This window comes from Aquarana catesbeiana, linkage group LG06 (genome assembly GCF_042186555.1).
Source record: "Aquarana catesbeiana isolate 2022-GZ linkage group LG06, ASM4218655v1, whole genome shotgun sequence".
NCBI classification, from domain to species: Eukaryota; Metazoa; Chordata; class Amphibia; order Anura; family Ranidae; genus Aquarana; species Aquarana catesbeiana.
This window is the reverse complement of record NC_133329.1, coordinates 314680588-314704731: the sequence shown is the minus strand read 5'-3', so window position 1 is coordinate 314704731 and position 24144 is coordinate 314680588. Positions and strand designations below refer to the sequence as shown.

At 44.0% G+C, this 24144-nt stretch overlaps 1 protein-coding gene across 2 annotated transcripts in view; it reads left to right on the top strand.

Moving 5' to 3' along the window:
• Positions 1 to 2253: 2253 nt before the first annotated feature.
• The window catches only part of HDAC4 (histone deacetylase 4), a 393738-nt gene continuing 371847 nt past the window's right edge, over positions 2254 to 24144 (top strand). For both annotated transcript variants that reach the window (XM_073633685.1, XM_073633682.1), the window contains exon 1: positions 2254 to 2429. The gene's annotated coding sequence lies outside the window, so the exon portion shown is untranslated. The remainder of the gene's footprint in view (positions 2430 to 24144) is intronic.

The window sequence follows — 24144 nt, the reverse complement described above, 5'->3', positions numbered from 1 at the left end:
TCCCTGTGCCTGCGTGGGTTTCCTCCGGTTTCCTCCCACACTCCAAAGACATGCTGGTAGGTTAATTGGATCCTGTCTAAATTGTCCCTAGTATGTATGAATGTGAGTTAGGGACCTTAGATTGTAAGCTCCTTGAGGGTAGGGACTGATGTGAATGTACAATGTATATGTAAAGTGCTGCGTAAATTGACGGTGCTATATAAGTACCTGAAATAAATAATAAAATAAATTATAAATTATGTGAAAAGACTAAAATTCCTCTTTAAGGACTGTTCAATACTTATGGACTTTCACAGACTGATTTGTGCTTCCTCACCAGTTTATATGCACCATATATGTATGTTCGCAAGCCATATGATCCTTTATGCAACTTAGGTTCACATTGATGCGATTTGACATGCCAAATCGGCAGCTATTGCTGGCAATGGCACCGTCCGAATCGGTGCGGCTCCGCACTGATTCACAAAAGTAGTTTCTGTACTACTTTTGGCGACTTCGGGGTGTGATTTGTATAGACATCTATTTAGCTCTGCTTATAATTTGTTTATTTTGTTCACTAGCTGATTTTTTTTTTTTGTGATTGAAAATGTATACTTTATTTTGCATAAAAATATACAAAAAACAAAATACTTCAACGGGGTACATTCCACTCTGTACTGCGACGCAGCACATAAATACACTACACTACACTACAATACAATACAATTCCAAGCATACAAATAAATTACATTCACTCTGCGATATGATGCCTAATGTGTTGTAATAATACCCTGAAACATCACATCATGCATGACGCCGCATTACCCCGAAAGTATGAACTAAAAACAAGTTATATAACTTTTCAGACAAATTGCATTTCAACAGGCAACGGGTGTGATGGGGGTTAGGGGAGGGGGAGAAAGAGTTCACAGCCCCGAAGCTTTATTGAACTGCCAAAGGATACACAGGGGGAAGGGAAAATCTTCAGACTTCCTCAACCTGTTGCCGACCGCCACACGCCAATATATCTCGGCACAATGGCAGCGGTGGGCAAATGGGCATACCTCTAAGAGCCGGGGATAGCAGGCGCGCGCGCCGCGTACAGTGTGACCGGGACCGGTGGACTCGATATCCACCAGTCTCCCAGCGATCGTGTCATGGAGCCTCAGAACGGGGAAGCGCCTATGTAAACAAGGCACTTCCCCGTTCTGGCTTGTGTCATGACAGAAATTACTGCTCCCTGTCATCGGGAGCGGTGATCTCTGTCATGTGATTTGAAGCCCACCCCCCCCCCACAGTTAGAATCACTCCCTAGGACACACTTAACCCCTTCATTGCCCCCTAGTGGTTAACCTCTTCACTGACAGTCCTCGATGGACATCCTCTCCCGCTGGTGGATGAGGCGCTTTCTGGCGCACCATAAAGCGTCCTTAAAGCAAAACAGCACCTGCCAGGCGCTGTCATGTCACAGTTAATCATGTGGCCACTGTAATTTTGTGCTATATGACTGAGTGCTGTATTTTAAAAATGTTTTCCTCTTTAGAATTTTGCTTAGTGTGATGGCCTTGTGGAGAAGAAATGGCAACACCAAAAAAAAAAAAATCAAAATGTCGGAGTGTATCTATAAATAACATTGACAACAAAATCGGTTACCAGGCTTGGGGGGATACTTGTGATTTTTTTTTTTTTCCCCACAGGCACATCATGCAGCATCACTTGTACTTCTTGTTGCAGCATAAAGGGAGGTCTGAGGATGTAAAGTAGCACGTTGTAGCTGTGTGTTGTGTGCAGTCACACTGATTACATGCAGACATGCATATTAAATAAAACGTGTCACTGTCAATAAATGAATCCATAGCCCCTGGCAGGCCCCGCCTCCCCGGAGGTTATAGTACCTGACAGGTAGAGTAAATTAAGTCTATAAATAACTCGTCCCCTTATTGGCTGCAGGGCACAAATATACAACACGTGAAGCGGACTGGCCAATCGCAGCTGCCGAGGAGCTCAGGGGCTACCTTTAGGCGGTGTGATCTTTGACTGACGGTAACCAGGGCCAATAATCTTCCTCGGTGGGTTCTAGTCCCACCCAGCAGCGAGGGATTGGAGTATTCATGAACTGGGGTGGTGACGTTGGGGGGGTCACTGAGCAGCAACCTGCCATTCTACGCTGTAGTGACGACCGTTCTCTCCAATCACAGATAAACTCTATGCAACTTTCAACTTCTATTGGTTGGAGTAAGTAGGGTGGGCTGGCTTTCTTGTTCAGAGTGGCAGTCCGTTCGGCCAATGAGCGGTCAGTACGAACTAGGGCGCTGTGTGAGGAGGTGCGCGGGATGTCGGCCGCTCGGAGCCTCGGGTAGAACGGGAGGATATACGAGCTTTGTGGGCGGAGATAGAAGAAGGCCCGGTTGGTCGGGGAGGCCGGGGAAGCAGATAAATACTTGGCTGAGGTGAGGAGGGGAAGCAGCTGGGACGTTTACATCACCTGTTTACTTCATTGTGCCCGGGCAGAGGAGGAGAGCTGTGTGGGCTGTGCATACAGACATATGTATGTGACTCTCCCTCACAACACTCAACTGTTACTGTGCAGCATATATATTATATCTATAGATATATTCTAATCTCTGAGCAATTCCAGTTCCCCGCTTGTTCTGTCACACACAGCATGACAGGGCATTGCAGGACTTGTAGTTCCTCAGCAGCTCATTATTGATCACACTTCCAAGACTTGATTGTTGAGTTGTGCTGTACACGTCCGTCTCCCAGCACCGCGTCTTCACAAACGCACCTTGGTGCCTGCACACCTACCTTCACTTACCTGTATGATAGAAGCACTGGGTGTCGTGTGCACCGCATGGGTCAGTCTTGCTCCTCGTTTCAATGGACACAAACCAAAGCAAGAGGCCTTGGCTGTGTGCGGAGAACTGTGCCGCCATGCTGTCATTCCCTGTGCACATGCTTCATATCATCTGCTTTTGTTGTAGAGCTGAATGGGGCGGTACATGGGTTGAAAGCGGTATTAAAGTGGTTCTTAGGCTTAATGTACACGGGGCGTTTTTACAACCTCTCCTGAACGATTTAACTTGACAGAGTTGCCGTGTTTACATGCCGCGTTTAGCTGCATTTGCGTTTTAGAAGCGTGTTTTTTTTTTTTTTTTCCCCAAATAGTCAAAAATGAAAACCGCCTTTAAACGAAACGCGGCTAAACCCGAGTTACAATGTTTACATGCGTGGCGTTTGGCATTTCAAATGCCTCTGAACATTTGTCCTGAACGCATTTTTAAAAAAATTTTGTTTGCTTTCCAAAAAATGCTTCTAAACGCAACTGCCTAGAAATGACTATAAACGGCCCTGTGTACATGTACTGATAAGACAGGGGTGTCCAAACTTTTTTGAAAGAAGGCCAGATTTGATGAAGTGAACGTGTGTGGGGGCCGACCGTTTTGCCTGACGTTCTTTGAACTAATAAAATTCGGTCTAATGCCCCATACACCCTATTAGATTTTCTGCAGATTTTTGTCTTCAGCTTTACCAAAACCATATAATATGAGGTCAAACCTTAAGACCCCTTTCACTCTGGGGCATTTTTCAGGCGCTTTAGCGTTAAAAAAAAAACGCCTGAAAGAAGCCTCATCTGCGATCCCAATGTGAAAGCCCAAGTGCTTTAACACTGGTAATGTTTCATATTCCCATCGCACACGTTCCTGGTATAAGCTCTAAAGGTATGGGTGCTGCAGCAACAACCAGCTGGATACTGGTTCAAGTCACAATGTAGATACTTGCCAGAACACCAAGTATCAGCACAAGGTGGCGTCCAAACAGTTTAGTTTATTGCATGATCTTTTTGTGTTGTGATCATGCAATAAACTAAACCGTTTGGACGCCACCTTGTGCTGATCCTTGGTGTGCTGGCAAGTATCTACATTGCTTTCACACTGGGGCGCTGCGCTGGCAGGGCGTCAAAAAAAGTCCTGCAAGCAGCTTCTTTGCAGCCCTTTCGTGTTTTTGCCACCGGGCTGGGTGCACCGATGGACCGAGCCCTTTCACACTGCCAGCGCCTGAAAAACACCCCAGTGTGAAAAGGGTCATAAGTGGCGCTTTACCAGCATTTTTCAGGCACTGGCAGTGTGAAAGGGCTCGGGTTTTCACATTGGGATTGCAGATGAGGCTTCTTTCGGGCGCTTTACAGTCGCTTTTTTTTAACGCTAAAGCGCCTGAAAAACGCCCCAGTGTGAAAGGGGTCTTAGAGTTTCAATTTGTATGCAATCAGGCAGGCCCTTGCACTGCCTGGTTTTGGTAAATCTGAAGACAAAAATCTGCAGAAAATCTAATAGTGTGTATGGGGCTTAAGCGTGTTCGTCCAAGCACTAATACACTGTCCAACAAAAATTCTCTTGCCTTTGTGGCTGTGTGTGGTGAAGAGATAAGCTTGGGCGTGTTATTTGGATATACTGTATTTATCGGCGTATAACACGCACCTTCACTTTAAGACGGAAGTTTCAGGAAAAAAAAATACAATTAAAATAAAGAACGGTGAAGCAAAATAAGGCTTGGTGCACATGAATGCAGCCTAATCAGTGTCCATCTGCAGCCCCACCCCTGCCATGAATGCAGCCTCATCGTTGCCATCAGTGCAGCCTGATTGATGCCCATCTGCATCCTCGGATGTGACAGGGAGGAGGGACGAGCACCAACAGATTACATACAGCAGAATCTGTTTTCTCGGTGTCCTCTTTAATACAAAGTCCCGCCTCCTATGATGGACAGAACAGCCGTCCAATGGCAGCGCAGGAGACGGGACTTCCTATTACAGAGGCCGCCGTGTAAACAGGAAATCCACCTGTATGTAGGGCACTCGTCCTGCATCCTCCTTGTCCCCTCCAAGGCAGCCAGCATGTATATCTTTTTGTAGCCCCCGGTGCTCGGGGAATCGTTGGTCTCAGTAAAGCGTCAATGACGAGGCTCTTTACCCATGTGATCAGCTGTGTTCTATCACAGCTGTTCACATGTAAACAAGGAAATGCCGGTTATTGGCTCTCCTCTCCTCTCACGCTGTCAGTCAGAGCCGATAAGTGGCATTTCCTCACAGGGGAGACATGTACAGATAATCAGGGCACTGATCAGTGTGACGTATCGCAGGAGGCGGGATGGACATTGTTACTGCGGCCGCCCGACCCCGGGCAATTTAAACCCCGATCCATGACACAGTGGGAGATCACCGCTCGGATCCGGGCACTGGTGAGGCTGCATCTGACAGGGCTGAGATTGCAGACATGATACAAGAGATGGTCAGAGACTTCAGACTGCATTTTTCTTGAGCTTTTCTTGCAATAAAGGGGCCACTAATGGTCAACAATAAATTCATATTTATTTAAATTGCTGATATCAGTTAAAAAGTTGAATATAATACAATTTTATATATAAATGTTTTTTAAAAACTGTCATTTTCGGTTTCGTTTTTTTGGCTAAGTGCATCCTGCATTTTCAGTTTCGGCACCAAAATTTCCATTCGGTGCACCTCTAATTGCTGCCCATCAGCTCTGCCTAGCAGTGGCCATCAGTGAAGCAAAAAATAATAAACTGTGGTGATTTAATACCAACAAAAGAGAGCTCTGTGTGAAAACTAATGATAAAAATTTAATTTGGTTACAGCTTTGCTTGACCACGCAATTGTCATTAAAAGTGTGACAAGGCTGAAAATTGGCCTGGGCAGGAAGGGGGTGAAAGTGCCCAGTATTGAAGTTTTTAAAGGCTCAGTTCACCATTAGGAAAAAATAATGCACATTTTTTTGCAGAAAAAAGTGTATTTATTTTCCTACAGGAAACTGCAAAGCATTGCACCCGCGATCAGTGGAGCAATGTCAGGCTTCTGAAGACAGTCACTATATATACACACACCGTATTTATTGGCGTATAGCACATTCATTTTAAGAGGGAAGTTTCAGGAAAAAAACTTAAATTTTAAATAAGGAACTTTGAAGCAAAATAAGGGTCAGTGCCCATCTGCAGCCTCTCCATTGCCATTGTTGCAGCCTGATCAATGCCCATCTGCAGCCTAAAGTGCCATCAATGCAGCCTCATCAGTCTACATCAATGCAGCCTCACCATTGCCATCAATGCAGCAGCCTCACCATTGCCATCAGTGCAGCCTGATCGATGCCCATCTGCAGCCTAGAGGGGACAGGGAGGGGAGGGGACGAGTGCCGACAGATTACATACAGTGAGAAACTCCTATGATAGACAAAACAGTCGTCCAATGGCAGCCCAGGAGACAGGACTTCCAAATAAAAGAGGCTACCATGTAAACAGGAGATTCTCACTGTATGTAATCTGACAGCGCTCGCCCCCCCCCCCCAAGGCAGCTAAAATTGAAGTATTGGCGTATAACACGCACAGGCTATTTGCACATGATTTTCAGGGTGAAAAAGTGGGTGTTATACGCCAATAAATACAGCATATGTGTTATATAACTCTGCACTTCCGGGTTTTGGGCACAAGTGCGCGCTGCCGACGGCTTGCTCCTGCTGTGATCGCCAATAGTTGGAAACACTGACAGAATGCCAGTCTGGCTATGTAAACCGGGCAGATTGTCTGTCAGTACAGAAGACATGAATTCTGTGTTTTGAATTCTGTAAAGCAGAAACGCAGATCCATGTCTTCCACTAGCAAAAGTACCTCCCCTACAATAGTAAAACACTGGTCAGGCACACAGTTAGACCCCTTTTACACTGAGGTGTTTTTCAGGTGCTTTCAAGCTAAAAAAAGTGCCTGAAAAGCTCACCAAAACCTATTTACATTAAAATCAATGAATGCTTTCACACTGGGGCAGTGCGCTGGCAGGGCAGTGAAAAAACGCCCCTCTCCATTGAAATGAATGGAAAGCTCTTCAAAAACGCTCAGTGTTTTACTTTGCTGATCGCCGCCATTACTAGTAAGTAAAAAAAAAAAAAAAAATATATCCCATAGTTTGTAGACATAGACGCTATAACTTTTGCACAGACCAATAGGGAGAGAGGACACTACAGTGGGGGGGGGGGGTGCAGGGGAGAGGGGACACTACAGTGGGGGGGTGCAGGGGAGAGGGGACACTACAGTGGGGGGGTGCAGGGGAGAGGGGACACTACAGTGGGGGGGGGTGCAGGGGAGAGGGGATACTACAGTGGGGGGGGGGTGCAAGGGAGAGAGGACACTACAGTGGGGGGGGTGCAGGGGAGAGGGGACACTACAGTGGGGGGGGGGGGTACAGGGAGAGAGGACACTACAGTGGGGGGGGGGGGATGCAGGGAAAGAGCACACTACAGTAGGGCGATGCAGGGAGAGAGAACACTACAGCGGGGGGTGCAGGGGAGAGAGGACACTACAGTGGGGGGTGTAGGGGAGAGAGAGAGAGGACACTACAGTGGGGGGGGGGTGCAGGGGGGGGAGAGAGAGAGAGAGACAGGACGCTACAGTGTGGGGGGGGTGCAAGGGACAGAGGACATGGTTATAGGGGTACAGAGGACACTGCAATCGAGGGGGACCCTGATAGGGACCCCTTCTCCCCTAGGCCATTTTCCCTAGGGACAGGAATCCCCTCTCCAGACCATGCTGGCTAGCAGGGCCAGCGTCGGCCATCCTTGGGTGCCAGGATGGGGGAGGGGGAGCAGTAAAATCCGAATCCCCAGCTACATACTCCCTCAGGGTGAACTGGCTTTGTATTAGTGAAGCACCTTAAAGTGAGGTAAACCTGTACTGTTATTATTACTGTGTTAGGATTTTTATTATCGTAATTTATTAGCAAGTGAATGCGGCCCTCCATGCATTCACATACATTGAATCCAGTCCTCAAGTGGAAAAAGGTTGCTGACCCCTGATTTACAGTAATGTATAGCTGTGTGCTTTTCTTTGTTGTATTTATTGTTCTTGTTTAACATATAATTTAAAGTGGTTGTGTAAATTGATTGGATTGACTCTATAATATTCATATTAAATACACTTTCTTAGTTTTTTTCTAGTATTTCCTATCCCTGTTTGGTGCTGAGCATGAATTTGTGTTCAGTAGATAATCATTGTCTCTGGGAGTATGACTGCAGTATTGATAGGTTTTTTTGTCTTTGTTGCATTATACAAATTTATACTAGTACTAAAGTTAAAGTGGATGTAAACCCATATTTTTCTTTTTTTTTTTTTAATTAAAAGACTCATATCTGTTACAGCAGAGGATGCCATTTCATCTGTGCCCAGTCTTGCCACAAAAAGTTAATCCAGCCCTGAGCAATCCTCTTATCTTTCTTCAGTAAGACAAAAACTGACACAGAGAAATAGATGTCTGTTCTTCCTCCCCCTTGCTGTGAGTGACAGGTCATTTTCTTATATTATGCAGGAGTGTGAGAGATGCATTCTGTGTACTTCACGTCCCCCCTCCTTTCTTATCCAGCTCTCCCAGGATTGGCTGCTCCACACCTCAGAATGATGGGGCATGCTGAAGTCATGTGGTGACTTTCTTGGGTTTTGACTGGATGTTAGTGATCATGGGGCATAATCCACGAGACCAGAAGACGTTCAATGTGAGAAATATCGATGCCTGGCCAAGGGGAGTGTAGAGGTGGGCGGGGAGTCTACTGACATCACAGCTCCACCCACCAAGCCCTGGACAACTGACCTGCCCAATCCAGAGTATTGCAGGGCTCCAAACGGCTAAAAAGCCCCTTTCACACTGGGGCGGGGGTGGCGCCGGCAGTAAAGCGCTGCTGTTGTTACCCCCCGCTAGCTGCCGAGAAAGGGTTAAAAACCTCTGCAAAGCGCCTCTTGATTTCAATGGGCAGGAGCGGTGTATACACCGCTCCGAAGATGCTGCTAGCAGGACTTTTTTTCCCGTCCTGCTAGCGCACCGCTCCAGTGTGAAAGCCCTCGGGGCTTTCACACTGGAGAGACAGCGGCTGTTTCGGGTCGGTTTGCAGGCGCTATTATTAGCGCAGTAGCGCCTGCAAACCACCCCAGTGTGAAAGGGGCCAAAGGGAGATATTTGACAGGTAAGAATACATGCAGGAGGCATGTATATCCTTACAGATCAGCACTATGGAAGTAATTTAGAAATGATGAGTGGGTTTTCATCCACTTTAAAGTGGTAGTAAACTCGCAATGCATAACTTACCTGTCACTGACATTCTTGCTGTCCTCATTTGAGCTGGTTAATAGCTGTAGCCCGATTTTTACTTTTAGTGATGTCCCCAGTGCATACGCAATTTGGCCATTATCTATGGCATGCTGTGTGTGCCGCCCCTCACATGCCTGATGAAGGGGTCCTGCGTGACTCCGAAACGTTGCACTGTTCTTGTGATGTCATCATGCAGTAAACAATCTGTTTGGTCGCTACTTTGTTGATCCATGGTGTGCTGGCAAATATCACCTTTGTGACTTTCTGAACCAGTTTCCAGCTGGTTATTGCTGCAGCACCCAAACTTTTGAGAGCTTATCCAGGAATATGTGCGATGGGAATTTGGAGTATTATTAATGCCATCAGTCAAGACGGCCTCCTGTTGTGCCAGCGTCATTGTTATTTGTGGCATAGCTATTCAGTAGCTAGAGTAATGTCCTGCTCCCGAGGCCTGGGTAATGCATAATACAATCTCGCATGCGCGAGATTACAGGTTGCCATTGAGAGAGGGCGGAAGCAGTATCACGCTGTATGTGGAAGGGAATACCTATCATGGCACAGGGTTTGGTATGGATAAAGTAAAGTGAAACCAAGGAAAAAAACAATTATAATTCAAGCAATTACGGGAAATAATAGAGCACGTTTATTACCGCTTTAACATTTGTTATGTTTTAAATGCATTATAAACATGTTTGTAGCCTAGTGTTATATTCCAGGTACATATCAATAGAAAATGGTTGGTGCTTGTGGTTTATAACTGGGTGTGTCTGTATCAGAGATGAATGCCAGTACTTTGATTTGTTTGGCAGGTTAAGGCCAGAGTTTATGGATGTTGTGGAGGTAGGATGGAATTTGCTTACTTTCAAGTTTAAGCTTGAATCCTAATACCATCTGAGTAATAAGACAGACTGTGAAAAGAGCAGTTACACGTGAATGCCCGTAGTAACTGGATTTCGTTAGCAGTTTTTGATTTGGATAGCCATTCTATCTTTTATTTCTTTACAGTCTTATTATTACTTTTTATGCAATATGGGAACACTACAATTTGATAACCATATGTCCTAAACCCTTGCGAGATGAGGTTTATTGCACCTAAAGCCCAATTCCACATTTATTTTTCACCTCTGATTTCCCTTAGTAAGACAGACAGACTGCATCTAAGTTCATGCATTTGTCACGTACAGATGTGCTGTATGTGATCAGATGTGTGGGAAGATCTGTACATCCTGCCTTTTTTTTTTTTTTTTTAATATTCTGTTGGCCATGACATTAAGGGACTAAAGCTATAATGCATAAACGTTGCCGTTTTCAACGCTGTACACAGCTCTGCATCCATGTAAATGAGCCCTAAGTTGTAAAGTTATCTATCCACGCATCACTTGTAACTCTGGTAGTCTAAATCGCCCACTAATTTCTTAAATCTTAGTCTTCAGTGTTGACCGCTGGAGGTCCTGGCTCTGTCATCCTGCCATTATGGCTCTCATTCTCTCCTAACTGGTGAGTGAAACTGTGAATTTATGTGCAGTAATTCCACCAATAGAGTAGTTGAAGTAAGTGGGGCTGGTGTCCATTTTGACATTGCCCATGTCATGTCCTAATGGATATACATATTGGGAAAACTCGAAAAAATCATGGACTTTATAGGCACATATGTATAAAATTAGCAAATGTATTGATCTACATTAAAATAGTTTCTATACAATAAAACAATTGGATAAAGAGATTCTTCCTATTAAAACGATAATAGGTGGTGGATTAAATGTAAATCTCACTAAAGCAGCCATTCTCAACCAGAGTTCTGTGAAAACCTAGGGTTCGTCCAGAGGTGGTTAGGGGTTCCTTGAGCTGTGGCTGATTTACCTCCTATTTGATGGTGTCATATATAGTTTTTTTTCTAACACCCTAGAGAATTGAATGGCGGTGGTCATTGCAATATTTTCTGTTACGCCGTACTTGCACAGCAGTCTTACAAACGTACTTTTTTTGTGAAAAAGAATACACTTTTTTGTTTTTTTTTTACACATTAAAAAAATAACAGTAAAGTTAGCCAATTTTTTTTTTTTATATTGTGAAAAATGTTACGCTGAGTAAATTGATACCCAACATGTCACACTTCAAAATTGCGCCCGCTCGTGGAATGGCGACAAACTTTTACCCTTAAAAATCTCTATAGGTGATGTTTAAAAAAAATTCTACAGGTGACATGTTTTGGGTTTACAGAGGAGTGCTACGTATGCATTGGCTTCTGTATGCAAGCTCGACGGGACGGGACGCGTTTAAGATTTTTTCTTTTGCTTATTTATTTTACTTTTTTTATTTTTATGCTTTTCTTTAAAAAAAAAAAAAAATTGTGTCACTTTTATTCCTATTACAAGGAATGTAAACATCCCTTGTAATAGAAAAAAATGACAGGACCTCTTAAATATGAGATCGGGGTCAAAAAGACCTCCGATATCATATTTACATTACAATGTAATTTAAAAAAAAAAAATAAAATATATAAAAATGTTGCTTTTAAGAGCTATGGGAGGAAGTGACTGTATAAATGACACTGGCAGGGAAGGGGTTAACATCAGGGGCTATCAAAGGTTTAAGTGTATTCCCTAATTGTGCTTTTTTACTGTGGGGGGGGGGGGGGAATCTGCTCACTCCATGGATACTGTGTTCCTGATTAGATCAGTGCTGACAGCACGGCGATCTACTTGTTTACATTGGTAGCCTGCCGTTCTGTCTGTGGAAAGTGATCGTGGGTGGCCCGCTGATTGGCTCCTCTGTGACCAATCGGCGCACGCCCCGCAGTGGATATTGAACAAAATCACGTACAGGTACATGAGTTTGCGCAATAGATGGCGACTTGCCACAGTATATGTCCAGCAGGCGGTCGGGAACTGAACTGGTTAATCAGCGATCACATCATTACAGCAGATTGCAATATTTCGGAGCCACGCAGGACCCCTTCATCAGGGATGTGACCAAAGTCACATGTCGAAGAAGGAGTCCTGCGTGGCTCCGAAATGTTGCAATCTGCTGTAACGAAGTGATTGCTGAATAAAGCTTAGTACCCATTCTGGAGATATTTGGTATGCTGGTAACGTTCTTTTTGTTCTGACTTTACACTGTTCCAGCCGGTGGTCGGTTCAGCACCCACTTATGCGCACAGCCATTTCTATAAGAACGTGTGCGTTGGTAATAGCGTGTTGGAATTAACTTGGGACACTTGTTCCGGTGACACCTGTCTGTTACTGTATTTACTTCACTTCAAGGCCCCTTGCACACAGAAGTTAAAAATTGCCATTTTTTTCTCCTGATCTGAAAGAGATTTCCATTACTTCCTGTTGTCTACTGGACAAGATAAGGGAAGTTTCTGAAATGGGACAGATAGGAGAAAATGACAGGAATTTTAACCCTTCTCTGTACATAAATAGAAAACAATGACTTTCAATATGCTTTAGTGGTATTGTTAGGGGTAAGATGCACTGCTACGGTTTACTTCCTGTTTCCTCACTGAGAAAGGGGGAGTGTTGAAAAATCTTTTAATAGGGAAACGGCAGCAGTAAAATCCCAACTGCAATTTTAAATCTTCCACACCCTATCCAAAAAATATATAGTTTGTTTTTCTACTTGCATACACACAATCTATCCAAAGCTATAATGTCTAGTTTGGTTGGACTGACCTTTTTAAAGCATTTGTTACTCAAATATAAAGGATACTTTTTTTTTTTTTTAACCACCTCAGCCCTGAAGATTTGGCTGCTGAATGACCAGGCCATTTTTTGCGATTCGGCACTGCGTTGCTTTAACTGACAATTGCGCGGTCGTGCGACGCTGCACCCAAACAAAATTGACGGTGCGGTTTTTATTTTTTGCGCTATAAACAAAACAGCGACAATTTTGAGAAAAACACAATATTTTGTACTTTTTGCTATAATAAATATCCCCATTTAAAAAAAAAAAAAAAATGTTTATTTACTTATTTATTTATTTTTAAAAAACAAATTTTTTTCTGAGTTTATGCTGATATGTATTCTTCTACATATTTTTGGTAAAAAAAAAATCTCAGTAAGCTTCTACGAAATAGGGGATAGATTTATAGCATTTTTTAGTAATTTTTTTTTTTTTTTTTTTTTACTAGTAATGGCGCCGATTTTTATCTGAACTGCGACATGGCGGACACATCAAACACTTTTAACACATTTTTGGGACCATTGGCATTTATACAGCGATCAGTGCTATAAAGATGCCCTGATTACTGTAAAAATGTCTGACAGGGAAGGGGTTAACAGGGGGCAATCAAGAAGTTAACTGTGTTCCCTGTGTGTGTTTCTAACTGTAGGGGGTGTATACACTGCTCCTAAAGCGCCACAAAGATGCTGCTTGCAGGACTTTTTTTGATGTCCTGCCAGCTCACCGCTCTAGTGTGAAAGCACTCTGGCTTTCACATTGAAGTGACAGGAGAGGCGCTTTACAGGTGTTTTTTTTTTTTTTTTTTTTTAGCGCTAGTAGAGCGCCTCAGCGTGAAAGGGGTCTTAGCGTACACGCAGTAAGCGCACCTGGTACTGCAGTATATAGTTTATTTAGCTGAAGCTGTCCCAAACAAGCTATTTAAAGGGACATTAAACGTGGAGTTAGGCTTTAATCACTTAACTAGGTAGATGTCCTGGACTTTAAGTGGTTAAATTTGAATGATGCCTACAGCGGCAGACATCATTCAGATATCATTTTTTTTCTGCTGGCGATTTCCCTCTCATATAAAAATAATCATAGCGGATGTACCCCGCTGCCCTCTGGTGCTTCTCCCGGATTGCCCGTCCGATCGGGGAGCCTGAGAATGAATCGGTCAGCGGCTGCCATTTACCATAGAGCTGACTGAGGACCAAATTGTCCCTGGCCATCTCTATGACCTTTGGCCGGGAGCCATGTCATTCCAGCCTAGATGAAAGATGTGGGGACTTATAGACCCCAAATCTCTCTCTAAAGAAGAGGACCTGTCATGCCCTTTCCCTTTTGTTTTAAACAAGATTTAAAGGGAAAGTGTAAAAATAAACAAAAAAACAAAAAAGTAAGCACAAAAAAATTGTGCTTACTTTACTGTTATTTTTTTTTTTTTTATTCAAAAACTGTATTTTTTCCCAAAAAAGTGTGCTTGTAAGACCGCTTGGCAAATACGGTGTGACAGAAAGTATTGCAACGACCGCCATTTAATTCTCTAGGGTGTTAAAAAGAAAATGTATAATGTTTGGGGGTTCTAAGTAATTTTCTAGCAAAAAAACTGTTTTTAACTTGTAAACAACAAATCTCAGAACAAGGCTCGGTCCTTAAGTGGTTAAAGTGTAGCCTATGGAGATTTTAAAGTACCGGAGTGTGGCGCCATTCCACAAGTTAAAGCGTGACATGTTGGGTATCTATTTACTTGGTGTAACATAATTTTTCACATTATACAAAAAAGTTGGGCTAACTTTAGTGTTTTTATTTTTTTTATTATTTTTTTTTTATTCATGAAATTTTCCCAAAATAATTGCATTTGAAAAATGTCTGTGCAAATACTGCGTGACATAAAAAAATGAACGAACGCCATTTTTTTTCCCTAGGGCCTCTGCTAAAAAAACATATAGAATGTTTAGGGGTTCTGAGAAATTTTTTTAGCAAAAAAAAGATCATTTTTACATGTAGGAGAGGAATGCCAGAATTGGCTTGAGCTGAAGGTGGGTAAAGTTCTAGGTAAAATAGGGAATGGCTGGACCTTCTGTCAAGTTTTTATTGATTTTGTTCCCACATAGGTAAATCTCTAATCAGCTGTCTTGGTTACCATTTGTCACTGAAACAGACAGGGAGGGGGCATCTGAAAGTTTAGCATTGTTATGAGAGCAAGAGGGGAAGTGAAATCTTCCAATAGGGACAGATGTTTTGGTGACAACTCCTAACTTTGAAATACCCATTACAATGCTGTATGTCATAACATTGCATAAATCGTATTGAGTAATTGTTTGTAGCTTAACCCTGGGCAGGCAGTGCTACCACTAAGCACAGTGTAAACAGGTGTACAACTTTATCCTTGCAGTGCTTGCAACAGACATTATCATATTTCATGGTTCTTATTGGTTGCTTTCACAACAAATGCAAAAATAAAACATTTAAAATCTTTATCCTTGTCACACCAGTGTGTCAGCCTTTGAGAAATAAAGGAAGATGAGCAGCAAAAAAAAAAAAAAGTTACCTGAGTGCTGGAAATGTCTAGAGACATAGCAGCACACACCCAGCCAGGCACAGCACAGTAGGGTGACTGCCTGCTAAAAGGTGACAGTTCAGCAAGGGTGATCCCAGACTATTTTGTCACCCTGTGGCCTTAAATCATTGTAAAGTTTAGGGCACGGCTTGACAAATTTGCTTTGAATCTAGGAGCTAGCTAAAGTTAGGAGTCTGTTTTTAAAAAAAAAAAAAAAAAAAAAAAAAAAAAAAAAAAGCTTACAGGTAGAACATGTAACTTGTTCCCGAAGGTGAACTTATCATTTAACCCTTCTGCTGCCATAGCCATGTTTGCGTTTTTTTTGCACACATGTTTAAAAAAAATTATTTTAGGCCTGAAGATTACATAAACCCCCCCCAAAACATTATATATTTTCCGATAGACGCCCTAGAGAATAAAATACTGTAGAGGTTGTTCAAATGTTTTATGTCACACAATATTACTGCAAAGGTCTTAGAAACACAAAATTTAAGTAAAAAAAAAAAAAAAAAAAAATTTAAAGGGTGCAAAAATGCAATAAATTATCCAATTTTTGGGTAAAATATAAAAGCCAAGGTTGCACCGAGTAAATAAATATCCAACATTTCAAACCCCAAATTTGCGTGTACACCTAGTCTCCTATAGGTCATCTGTTTAGCGTTACGAAGAAGGTCTGGTGCTAGAATTATTGCTCTCATTCCGGCTTGTGAGGCAATATGAAACGCGTATCTCGATCAACGTTTTCAGGTGTAGGCGCCCAGACGCGTGCGTTTTACTTTTGTGGGGGTGGGGGGGGGGCTTAATTATTTTTTTTTTTTTTTTTTTTTTTTTTTTTTTGGAGAGGGGATGTAATATGCTTTGGTGTAACAAATCTTATACAATTAAAAATAAATAGTTTTTTGTTGCTTAAAGAGGAGCTGCAGTCTGCTCACATAATTTGTAATGAAAACATCTTTGCCATTCTGAAGCTTCCCTCCAACCACTTTGCATGTTATTTTATATATATACTGTGATTCTGTACTTGCCTAATATAATGCAGAAATCTCCCTCCACTGAGTCTGGCTGCAACCATTTTTACTGTGGGCAGCTGAAGCTGCTGCCTGTTCACTTCCTGGATTTACACAGACACACACCTCCAGCTCTGCAGCTCTAATTGGCCCTCTTATGACTCATCCCCCCCCCCTCCCATCCAGGCAAACTCACTAGAGAGAGAGCTGTGCATGATGTCATAAGCCTGGGTTTTTTTACCAGATAAGAAACAGGAAGTGGGCTGTACAAGGTATTTACCGGCATAAAAAAAATATTTTACCATCCAAAGTTAAAACAACAACGGCAGAAGATTTAATAGATGGAAAGATGAAAAAATGACTGAAGTTCTGCTTTAAAGTGGAGTTCCACCCTAAAAAACATTTTTACATATATACAGTTCTTTCATAATATTAAGCACTTACGGACCGCCGCACGACGATTTACGTCCTAAGTTTGAAGAGCAATATCGTTGTTATGGCAGCAGCCAGCGGCAATAACCCCACTATCCTCTTCTTCGGCCGGTGGTCCGCTTTCCGATGAGCGTGATCTCGCGGAAAATCTACCGTCTGATCAGCCGCTGTCTCGTGAAGCTGCTTCTGGTGTCGGAATGCGTGGTGACATCCCTTTGGCTGGCCCAATCCGAGTCGTTTCCTCATAGCAGATGTCGTCAGCGGGAGTGGCCACTCCCCCTGATGATGCCTGCGATGACAAAATGCGTTCCAGATGCATTTTTTTTTTTTTTTTTTTTCACTGTACTTGGGTCCGGTGTATTTTTTTTTTTTAATGAGTTCGAGTGCATTTCGGCGCATTTTTGATACGTTTCCTATGCTCCAGTTAGGGATTGACTGAGTTTTTTTTCGGTGCCGATACGATACCGATATTTCAGTCATCTGTCCTGCTGATAGCCGATATTTATTTTTTCAATGTATTTTGTACATTTAAATTATTATTATTATTTTTTTTTAACACTGTCATTTTACATTTTTTTTTTTTATCACTTTTATTGCTGTCACAAGGAATGTAAAAATCCCTTGTGACAGTAATGGGCATTGACAGGTACTCTTTATGGAAAGATCGGGGGTCTATAAGACCCCAAATCCCTCCACTGCACTTCAGAGTATTCAAAACGTCAAGATCAGCGTTTTTGAATACTTTATTTTTTAAAACTTGCGCCTTTAAGATGCCAGTAATCCAAGTGATGTCATGACATTGCTTCCGGATTACCAGATCCGAGGCCCGAAAGAAGCATCCACTTTGTTCAGGTCTTCGGCCAGCTGGCGGACGTGCCGGCTGGTTGCTCGGGCCTCCCGGTGGGAGGGGAGAGCACGAGCGAGTGGTGGTAGGCCGCGGGGGGGGGGGGGCTGGGGGAGGAACGTCCCTTCCCGCTGCTTGTAATAACAGCCTGGACTGTATTTGGTGTGAACTGGCCCTTTTTTAAAGACAAATATTTAAGTGCTGTACATTATATTCAATGTATGCAGTGCTACAAAAGATGGTCAGAAACAGATTTACTATAGACTGGGGGTTGTAGACTGGGACGTGAGACCGAACAAATCAGGGACAGGGGAGGCTACTAGAAATCACTGTTTAAGTGTGAATGTAGTAAACCAAACCAATTACATAGCTGTGTAGGAGCTTTAAGCTGCCAATGTACTTACTACAGTATGGTGCACATGATGCAGATCCACATGTAAGCTAAGGAACACTTCTACTATTCCTAATAGTCTGATCAGGTAAAACCACTACAGGCAGTCCCCAGGTTACAAACGCATTAAGGACTATAGGTTTGTTCATAAGTAGAATTTGTTCGTAAGTCGGAACACTGCTTGTAAGTGTAACTTCCACCTGTGCAGGGATGTGGGATGTTCCGGCGTCCGGCTGTACAGGGATTTGGGATGTTCCGGGTGCTTCTGGGGCTCTTCTGGCCATGCAGTATATGAAGTACTGCAGTGTGGAATGTGGCAAGATAGCTGCTCGGAGGTATCCAGGACCAGCGTGGAGCCCAAGCAGCCGGCATTGAGGCCGTTCGTAACTAGGAGTCATTCATAAGTCGGGGACTGCCTGTACTGGCTACACCTACTTATTTTCAGAAAATTATATTTCTGTAATTCACATCATAGTAACAGTTGCCACCAGGGCTGCAGTTAGAAATCATATGGCCCTGTACAGCTTACCTGACATGGCCAGGGCCTAGCCTGCAGCCATTGTGTGTCTTGGAGGTCAAAAGTGCAGGTATTGGGTGTATGAATGAACAAAATGCAGGTGTCAAGAGAATGTAATATACAGAGTGCAGGTGTCAGTACTGGGTAATGTTAGAGTTCAGGGGTCAGGAGTGGGTAACGCATGGGGGTGGTGAGTGCAGTTTTACAATGCCTCATGGTATGTGTAGTTCTGCAACAGCTGGAGGGCCGTAGTTTGAGGATCCCTGCTTTACATCGTGGTGTGGCAGAATGCTTCCACAACACCTGTCAAATGCCCTCTGAAAGGTGATCCACTGCAGATTGATTTTCAGAGGGCAAAACCAATGTACACAAATCCAGAGCTTTTGGGAAGTTTGGGCTCCTTCAGATGTGCGGTGTTTAAGGCCCCTTTCACACTAGGGCGGGTTGCAGGCGTTATTGCGCTAAAATTACCGCCTGCAAACCGCCCCAAAACAGCCTCCGCTGTTTGTTCAGTGTGACAGCCCGAGGGCTTTCACACTGAAGCGGTGTGCTGGCAGGAGAAGAAAAAATCTCCTGCCAGCCGCATCTTTGGAGCGGTGAAGGAGCGGTGTATTCACCGCTCCTAAACCGCTCCTGCCCATTGAAATCAGTGGGACAGCGCGGCTATACCATGGCAATACCGCGGCTATAGCCGCGCTATACAAGTGGTTTTAACCCTTTTTCGGCCGCCAGCGGGGGGTTAAAACCGCACCGCTAGCGGCCGAATACCGCGGTAAAACAGCGCTAAAAATAGCGCTGTTTTACCGCCGACGCCCCCTACCGCCCCAGTGTGAAAGCAGCCTAAAGAGCAGGTTTTACTGCCCACCCAAACTGTCACAATATAGCCAGTCAGGGCTGTACAAATGTATCTTTAACTCGTGGTTCAGCGTTTGACAAGGGGCACAGCTTGTCAATCTCGCCCATTGAGTTCAATAAGGCCATGCCACAGCTGTGTGCAATTAGGAGCCAATTCACACCAATGCCACTGGTATACAGTAGGATAAAATCCATGCCAATTTATTGCACATGGGCACAATTACATTTCATTGGGTTCTGTTGGCCGTGGTGTGAGGTGGTGGAACTGCGTTGCACTTGTGCGTTGCGTTGTACATGCTAAAAAAAAAAATACCTTGAAATCTACTTTTGGCAAAGCTATTTTTTTTTTCCCAGAATCGCCATCCTATGCCCAGAGGAGTAACTATTCTTACAAACAGTTATGTTAGCAACCTTTTGTATTTGCTTCTACATCAGAAAGAACACAATGGTGATTATGGAGTGAAGCACCCAAAGCTACATGTTTGCGCGGTTTAAATACTTTTTGTGTGACCTAAATTGGATCCAGTATGTACTGTACATCAATATTAATTCCACTGGCTATGAACTTATTGAGGGTTTGTGGCTCAAAGTAGTAAAGCCAGAGACAGACCGACAAGTAGGTCAACAATGTCAGCCCCAATCTAATACCCTGTACTGGTCAATGTGAATGCATGGTAAATGCATCCTAGCTGCCAATGTACATTATAACCGATCATAGGAGGAATACAGGTGGATGCTACAGAGACTATTTGCATGGCTTATCTGTCCCCTTTGCCATTCACAGAAATGTCATTAATACTACACTCCCACAATGCATCGTGTTTTGTGATAGCTGGTGGAATTCTGTTCTATAACTGCTCCACCTCCTATTCACAGAACGCAGTGCATTGTTGGAATGTAAATATATAAGAGTTCTGTGAATGGCAGAAGGGGCTAGGCGATTGGCACAGTTTCTTTCTGTAGCACCAGCTGCTGTTAACTATCTCACAGTGCTGAAAGACAGTGGGGTAATATCTGACCGCTGTGAGGAGGGACAATTTTTAGCAGAGACTGTGCTGTGCGCCCCCCCCCCAAAAAAAAACCCCAAAAAACAAACTAACGTTCAGCTGTAGAAGAGAAGTGGCCAAAGCGTTTTATGGCTATACTTGTCTTGTGGGTGGTAAGACTGCACCTTTGCTCTCCTGTGACCCAGAATCAACCGACACGGGGGTAACGCCTGCTGTCGGCTGACTTTGCAGAGCTGCTCCAAGCTTTGAGAGGATCCTGACCATATTATTAGGATCCACCCAGATGCCTGATCAGCAGCTGGCTCAGCCTCTCAGTGCATGGCTGAGAGCCAAAGCCAGCTGCTCCCACCCCCTTTGCAGCACAGCTCTGGAGGAGCAAAGTATAGAGATGACTGACAATCACAGCTCTCTGCTCATAGAAGACTGATGGCGATCATTGGTCAAGTGATCACTCGGTGTTCGGTCTTAGAGTTGGTGGGGGACAGCTGCAGCATCACTCTGATGCTGCAGCATGAAGCTGAGTATAAATGTATGTTTCTTTTTAAAGCGGAGTTCCACACATTTAAAAGTCAGCAGCTACAAAAAGTGTAGTTGCTGACTTTTAATAATCAGACACTCACCTGTCCCACGGTCCAGCGATGCGAGTGAAGGAAGCCCCGGTACTCTCCGCAGCGCCGGGATTCTAACTGTGGGCGCCCGGCTGTGGCTTCACAACCGGGCGCACACTGTGCATGTGTGAGCCGCGCTGCGTGCTGTGAATCGCCGGGCAATCTTCTGGGACCTGTGACATATCCCAGAAGATTGCAGGGAGGGAGGGGGGAGAAGTGATCTTCCGTCGCCACGGCCCCCCGGTGGAAGAAGTGGGAGCTGGGTGCCTGTAAAAACTGGGTACCCACTCCTTCCCCAAAATAATGACATGCCAAATGTGGTAAGTCAGGGGGTAACCAGCACTTAAAGCGAAAGTTCCATTTTTGGGTGGAACTCAGCTTTAAGCATGGTTTCCTGTATATTGCATTTGCATGATCCATTCATATAGCCTGTGTTGGCTGATATAGGTAGCTTTAATGTGCTTTACATCACAATGTATGTATTTTCTTTGCTGTCCATCATCTCAAATGCTGTTAATAAATGATGTATGAATCAAACTCAGTAAATAATATACCAAAAGCACATTATACAGGCTAGCATTCAGCTGATGAAATGACCTGACTTCTGAACAAGAGCTTCAGGCACACCCCACCCACACAGAGATGTAAGAGGCATAATTCATCCTCCCCAGCAAAGAGAAAATCATAATGGGGGTGCATTAAATCTACCCACATAAGCAAACAAATTGAGCTACTGCAGCATTTGTTTTTTCTGTATAACTCAGAGGAGTACTTCAATTCTGATAAAATTGACTGTAGCCATGATATAAGATATTTAGTGCAGCCTATATGCATTCAGTGTCTTGCTTGTTGTGAATATTATTATAAGAAAGGGACTTCTACTTCTACATAGACCACCACTCGGCTCTCTGCTTTTAACCCTTAGTTTTCAAGTCAGTATTGGCTTAAAGAGAAACTTGTTCTGGTAATTGGCAGGCTGGTGTATCGGTATGCACGAATGTACCACGCACACAATGAGACCGGAAATACATCGAGGAGGCAGTGCTGACAGCCATTTAACCTAGTGGAAGTAAGCTTGTTGTATTTTCAGGCTTTCTGGTGGCAGTAGTGCCGGCTGTGGGGCACAATTAGGGGACACAGAGCAGACTTCTTTCTGAGGCACGTGAGTACTGCCTCAAGAGAAGGATGATGGCAGCTAAATGATCCCCCCCCCCCCCCCCCAAAAGGGATTCCCAATGTTTGGCTGTCTGTTTGCTAAGATATCAGCTGGGTAGGGTAGCTGGTCTAAGCATAGACCTGTCATTCAGCACACTTAGGGGAAATGTTTTCCAGAAAGCGGAGAGGGAGAAGCACAGCTAGAAAGGGTGCAGGTGTGCTGTTGTCAGGTCCTGAGGACTGTAGTCATAGTCCTGCTGTCTTTGCTCTCCCATTAGACTGAAAGTGGCAGGTGCGTTTGAGCCAAAGCAACAGTCTGGTATTGTGGCCACTGCGGTGGCCTCGACCTCTGCCTATATCACTAATGATGACTTGGCTGTGGAGTTGCCAAGCCTGGAAGGAAAAATTGATGGTATGGTTAGCTTTATGGCACAGAGCAGTAAAAGGTGGGAGAGGTTTCCTTCACCAGATCCCCCTCCGGTGGTAGAGGAGGAGTGGGTGGATATTGATGAGGGGGTGGTCAAAGTAGAACTTGAGGGATGTCAGACGGCAGTCTACCTCTGAGGATTCTGAGCCTGAGAAGGCTCAGGGACTTTTCGCTTCTCAAGCTCAGAGAATGTTCAGGTTCTTTCTCCTCTTCAGTTTGAGATTGAATGTACCTGTAGATCAGCAAAAGAGCTTCCTTGTTTCATGCGCTCGGTGAGCAAAAGATTCCTCTGCTTCTATTCCAATCTCCTCATGGTCCCAAAGTCGATTGTGTGGATGACATATATGGACAACCTGTTGCCCAGAGAGCGTTCGGTGCATTGGGTAAGGTAGAACGTGTGACTCTCACAATTTGTATGCTGGAAGATCTGGGCTGGGTTCTCACTCTGCAGAAATAAGCACTGGAATCGGCAGAGAGCCTGGAGTACCTGGGTCTTATCCTTGATATGGTGAAGGTGTGTTTGCCTCCAGGAAAGAACCTTTCTTTGAGAAATCAGCTTTTAGTGCTAAGGAGTCACAGGTCTCTTTCAAGTCCCCCCTGTGTCCATGGGGCTTGAATGTGACCTTGTCTGTCTTGCAGAAACCACCTTTTGAACCAATTTGTGATATTTTGTTGTTCCTACTGATTCGAAAAGTGTGTTTTGGTGGCAATCGCTTTGGCAAGTAGAGTGTAAAAATTGATGGTTCTTTCCTGTAACAACATTCTTAGTTCTCCACCGGGACAAGGTAGTACTGATTGAATACTCATCTGTCCTTTTATTTTAAATTGAAGATGTCTGCAGCAGTCAGGCAGACAGATTATTTCTTCATCCTGCCTGAGGGTCTCAAGAAAGGTCAGGCAGCTTCAAAGTCGACCATTTCACAATGGATTTATCAGCTTATTACACAAGCCTATGGCTTAAAGGGTAAAGCTCCGCCTTTTCAAGGAAAGGCTTTCTACTAGGAGCGTGGGGGCCTCTTGGGCTATTCGTCATCGGGCAGCAGTGGCTCAGGTCTGTAAGGCTGCAACCTGGTCTTTGGTGCATACCTTTACGAGGCTTTACCAGGTGGACATAAGGGTCGCTGAGGATACTGCCTTTGGCTGCGATGTGTTGCGATTGTGACTGCAGAGTAGTTTCCTTGGGCCTGATGGTGGCTTTTTTGTTTCCCTCCCCTCATGTGCATTGCTTCAGCACATCTTGTATAGTCATGATTTATAGCCTGCTCTGTGTCCCATGATGCACAATAAAGAACTAGATTTTTGTACTTGGTAAGTGAGTGTGGGGGGGGGGGGGGGGGGTTAAGCGTGAGATAATTATGACTCGCACTGAGGCACTGTCCCTAGTAGAGACAAAATTTAGAGAAGAACGTGGATTGGGACTTTGCATGTGCCTCGGTGGAGTGAAGATAATGATTTATGACACAATGTTTTTTTTAAAAAATCATAGAGATACTTTATTTACCATCCTTGGATGAAAATATTTAAAACATTACAGTTTAAGAGAAAATACAATTGTACTATTTA